Source organism: Aythya ferina, assembly GCF_964211825.1.
Source record: "Aythya ferina genome assembly, chromosome: 1".
Classification (NCBI taxonomy): Eukaryota; Metazoa; Chordata; class Aves; order Anseriformes; family Anatidae; genus Aythya; species Aythya ferina.
The window spans coordinates 14,990,469-14,996,219 of NC_140296.1; the positions used below are offsets into that span (position 1 = coordinate 14,990,469).

The following is a 5,751-nucleotide window of genomic DNA, read 5'->3' on the forward strand; positions in this document are numbered from 1 at the left end:
GTGATGGAGCCCTGGCACAGGCTGCCCAGAAAGCTTATGTATTCTCCTCTTTGAAGATCCTCAAAAGCATCCTGGACATGGGCAAGCTGGTGCAGGTGTCCCTTTTTGAGCAAATGACCTTCAGAGGTCTGTGATTCTGTAACTTAGAGATTAGATTCTGTGATTCTGAGATAGCTCAAGTTGCACAGATGAAGGTGTACTGAATTGTCTTTAAAGGGCAACCACAGAAATAGAAGCCATACTGTATATTAACCTAATTCAGTGTTTATGAGGTGCTTGAAATATCAAGTATTATTAAATCCAAAATTATAGCAATAAATTAACCTGTGACTGCTGTAGAGAGAGGAAAATGACGGACAAATCCTACAGCAAATCTGTCCTTAAAAAGAGTTGCTGGAGTCATGTGAGGTGTGTGGAAGTTTGGTATGGTTGACCAAATCATTTGAACATTGTAGAATGAGGGAAGAGGTCACAAAACAATAATATGCATTTTTTTTAGATCTCAAGAAATCTAATTTTAGTAAGTTGAGTAATAAAACATGAAATGTGGCAACACCACTTTGAGACAAAGACTGGCAAAGCAACTTGCAACATTCACTTCCCTCATGGGATCACATTGTCCTTTACAGGCTCAGCCCCGGTGCATGCCGTGGTTGCTGATCTTCCAGAGCAGAGATAGAGTCCTTGGAGAAGTCAGTGTAGTACCAGTCATCCTCTTCCTCAGTGCTTTGGCTTAACTTGGTATTATGGTTTCAACAGCTGCTCTTATCCAATGCTGAAGGCCTGTTGTGAGAGTTATAGAAAATGCTTTAAATGACCAGGTATGATTAATATTAGACCTAACTAAGCTACCACATTTTAACAAAGACCTAGCCAAGTTCTGTCTGGCCATGTTATTAAAAATTGGGATGATTTGTACTAGTATCTCATTCAAAGTGCTTAGTTTTATTTTCTTAGAAACACATGTGAATTCTTCTTATTCCTCTACATAGAGCTGGAAACAGGGTTTCCATTTCATCATCCTGCACAGAGTAACTCAAGGGAAGCTGAACAGCATGGAGGGCAGTGGTTGTTTTTCTGAGGTTTGGTTAATAAACTATTGCTTAATATATCTCTATTTGGAATAAATACATGGACATATCAGTTCTTAGTAGGCTTCACAGACAAAAGAATATATAATATATATTTTTAAAATAGTGTTTTTAAACAGTGGAGTTGGGAAACAAAACCAGCTATCAATTTTTAACTAAGCATGTGAAGTACAGGTGTTGTGCAATGAAAACTTCTGGAATTTACAGGTGCACATTAAAGCAGACTGAGATATGCATTTAAGTTTGATCTTCAAGACATGAATAAAAAAGGATGCAGTTTATAAAGGAGTTTAAATGCTGTGTCTGTGGTTGAATATTTCTCATTACCATGCAGAATGAGGAATTGCTTAACAGTTGATCACAAGTTTAAAAATGTTTTCATCTTTTGAAGAAGACAAACATCATCCAGGAAGTAAAACAAATGAAATCATCATTCTGCTCCATAAGGTTCTGATAAGTCTCCGAAGAAAGGTTCACGTACAGTTTTGTGCACCATGCATCTAGAAAGGCGGAGACCAGCTGAAGAGAGCACAGAGGTGAGCCACAGGAATGCTATTTAAAACATATCCTACATGGAAATGTGTAAGGCAGTGGGATCGCTAAGTCTAGAGGCGAGGATTGAAGAAAGATGTGACACCACTCCACAAATACATGGGTTGTACTGGCAAAGGGGAAAGAAGGAGGGAAGTTTTCTTGCTTTCTGCTGTGAAAAGTTAGGATAAGTGCTCTAATGCCAGGGTAGTTGAGTGGTGAGACTTTAGTACAGAGTACATGGTGAGACTTTAAATCTCCATTCCTGGAAACATTTAAGAAAAACAGGTTAAAAGACATTAGTCACTTACCTACTACTCTCCTTGGAGTTTTGGAACCAAGTGCACATTGGGTTTTAGGAATATGGAATGACAACCAGAATTCTGAGTCTCTGAGCTTTAGATTTGTGGTACAAAATGAAATGAAACATTTTACAGGTACCAACTCATTTGAACAATTATACATTCCCTGCATTATATTCTTGCAATGCTGTAGATGCTAGTATACTGAAATATAAGTATACTTACATGAATACACACATGCTCAAAGCTGCATGCATGCAAAGGAGTGCTCAGCACTGACAATGCCTTTTTGATGCCTCTGAACATCAACATCCAAACAGGACTTTTTCCTACTTATAGTTGCTTGCATGTTCTTCAGAGTCAGTAAACGGGTAAGTGAAATATAGGAAAAAAACCTTAATCTAGCGTTACTTGCTTACAGTTCCTATAAATAATGTGTAAAACAATAAACTTTGCTGAAGTTAAGAAAATAATGGGTGTGCTATACCATGGCAAGTATTGATTATCTTGACCACAGACCAAAGTGAAGGCAATATAAAAGGCTGAGGAGCATTTGTTTTGATCCTCTGTGCTCTGTAAAAATGGCTGTAGTATGCCAGTGGTCTCAGCAAGCTCTGCTTGTCATTTTATGACCCTAGAACTGCTGTAAAATAACCATGAAAGTAATTTAAAGGTTGTATTGATAGCTGTCTGTTGGAATCACTTGGTATATTCAGCAAAGTCAAGAGTACATGTGAAAAAAACACTACATTTAAAACTTTTTTGTGGCTTAACAAAGGAAAGTTACATTTACCACACATCTCCTATTTCAAATGCTGCATTTTCAGCAGTTTTAATCAATGGGAAAAGTTTTCAGGTTTTGTTACACTCCAGTACTTTTGTGAAGTTCATCAAAGAAATAAAAATGTGTATATCTTTTTTTTTTTTTAAATATATATATAAATGAACTTTATCAGAATCTCATGAAAACAACTGACAGCGTAGAGAAGGTATGGGTGGGAATAAATCATCTGGCTTTTGTTCCTATTGGATGCTTATGGTAATGTAAATATCATCAATATGTGTAAGTATGAATTTACTCACAGAAATATATACCCTTTCTCTGTTTTAGTCACCTCTGCGTTTTATGCAAAATTATAGTGTTCAACACAGAAAGATACACAAGAATAGTGACGGATAGAGTTTTGCTGTAGACTGAGAATGACCTGTGGAGAATTTATCTATTTAGGTCTGCAATTTAGTAACTGGTGAATGCTTCAAACATTTAGGTGGCAATCTAGGGCATAGAAAATGGTTTTGGATAACTAAGTGTTGCATACTGTGAAAATAAACTTTTACGTATCTTGAGAAAAAGATCATTTCCAAAAATAGTCAAATGTTATGAAGTAGCTTTGTTTCTCAGTTTTCTTCTCTGGAGAAACTGGAAAATTTTAAAAACAAAGAATTTAAACTAAAGTATAACCTGCTAGTGTTTTTTTTTTTTTTTTTCACAATCAGGGACATAAGTTTTTCTTCATTCTTTTTACCCAGAGACAGATTTTGGAATATATTGTCTCATTTTCAAGGCTGTGTTCTCTAAGGAATACTTACACCTGCAAAGCATATGTAATAAACAAGGCATGACACTGAATTAATCTATATTTCTAACATGTGTTACAGAAAAGCAACACAATTCTTGAATGTGCTTTACTCATCATATAAAGATGATCCCATTTAATCTTAAAATAAAACTTGGAGACCATTAGAATATAAATTGTATAATCAGTCTGCTCTTTTGCTTGAAAGCATCCGTGCCTTCAGGGTTTAAATACTGAAATAAAATGTTCAAAAGAGATATTTACCAAGCAAATACACAATTAAGCAATGTGTTCAGGTCAAGGAAGCCTTGCTTAAAAGCTCATTGTCATTAACTATGCCATTGCAGGAGCTATAAGGAATATTGAAAAAATGCTAACCCAGTGCTATGGACTATGATCCACTTTACTCTCTCACTGGCTGCAAGGATGAATGAAGATCCCTCAAAAACTACCAGCAGTAATAGGTCTGTGTGCAGTGTCATTTAATGGACCATCACAGTTCTGGATTTACCAACCTGTGTGACTCAAGTACTGAAATGTTAAACCATTCTTGCCTCTCTTGCTCCCGCCATCACCGCCATTCAAAAGATGGCTGTTTTGTATTTTGTACACACTTTAAATTTATTATTTATTTATTTTTCACTGAAGCCAAATACTTCCAATGAAAAAAGCCCTTACTTACATATTTAGGGAAAGAGTGCACATATTTGAAAACACTGCATTGCCCCTCACTTCTCTAAATCCTGAAATGGAACTAAAATGCTTGGATTTGTTCCAGAATACTGCAGAGTGACAAGTAATAAGAGCTGAAAATTTTCTATGCTATGAACATGAGACAGTCTGCATTTCTGGAGTGCCCTTGTCCAAGAGAACTGTCAAATTCATGAGCAGTCACATCCCAATGAACAGATCATGTCCTAACTATAGAAAAAAAGATCCATTAGGCTTAACATCAAATTTGAAAGTATATTTCAGGTTTAATAATAAATTTACAGTTTTTTATTTGACAGATGGTTAATTTGAGTCTTCTGTGATGTATTGCAATAAATCAGTCATGTGGACCTTGGGATTTTTAGAGCAGAAGGTACAGTAATCAGCTATTTTGAATTTTCTCATAGTGTTAAAAAAAAAAAAAAGAAATATTTGCTCAGGATTTACAAAGTTAATTACATATGTTTTGCCTTTCTTTTAAACCATCTTATTTACAACTTTTTTTTTTTTTTTTTTTTTTTTTAATTTTTTATTCTCATTTGAAGTACTTACATTATGGAGAATCTTTGTGCACAACACAGTATGATATCCTACTGCTGGATCATCATCAACAACAACAACCACCACCACCACCACAAATCAACATAAAGGAAAAAATCAGTTTTGAAATAAATATGTCTTTAACTATTGTCACTGAATTCTGTTATGGTTTTGTCTGTGGTTTCCTAGGGTACCAGCCCTGTAGTTATTTCCTTGGGAAAAGTCAAATTTGTCCTGAAATCAGGAGCACATCTGCAGAAGGGATTGAGAGGAGGGATATGTTTCAATAGTGAGCACTTCAAAAGTAATGTATATTTTTGGTCAGATGCAGTGTGGATGGGAAGCTGAGAGGGGTAAATGACAGAGAGAATATGTGCCATAGCTTTTAACCTCACAAGTAGATAAATCTGTTTCTGACCAGAGCTAGGAAACAGAAGGAAACAGAAAAAATCATTCCTAAAATGATTCTTGTAAACTGATTGATCTTCAACCCTTTGGCATATGTCAAAGTACAAAACTCTTGGTGAAAAAGCAACAAAAAAAACTAACAGTTTTGACTAATGGTTGATGTGAATATTCTTGCTGAATTGCACAGTTAGCTGCTGCATGCAAGAGGTTTTGGATTTTCGCACTTCCTTGTTTGCCACATCATTTTCCTGGTCGGGATCCAAATCTCATGGAGATCAGCAGAAAGATTTCACTGGTAAGAGGCAGATTATTGAGGAAAGGGACACTTCCCATGATGTGCTCACCTGGATGGCGACTGAAGTCTTTTCGTATTTCTCGCAGCTCACTCAGAGATAGAGACCGAGTAGTTTCTGATTCATCTATGATTTCAGTCTCTTCTTCGTGATGTTGCCGTGATATGGCTGCTTTAGAGCTGCCTGCCTTTTCCTCTTCTCCCTCATCCGTAGAAGGAGCTTCTTCCCTTACTAAACAACCTGATCTCTGTTTCCACTGTTTCGTCTTTACTACAGGGGCGACTGATACCATAGATGG

General features: G+C 36.2%; 1 long non-coding RNA gene across 1 annotated transcript; it reads left to right on the top strand.

The window, feature by feature from the left end:
* Window positions 1-1,459: 1,459 nt before the first annotated feature.
* Window positions 1,460-4,910, top strand: LOC311430183. Its single transcript, XR_014688607.1, has 3 exons — window positions 1,460-1,627; window positions 4,497-4,585; window positions 4,758-4,910. It is a non-coding gene; the product is annotated as an uncharacterized lncRNA (long non-coding RNA).
* Window positions 4,911-5,751: the final 841 nt, after the last annotated feature.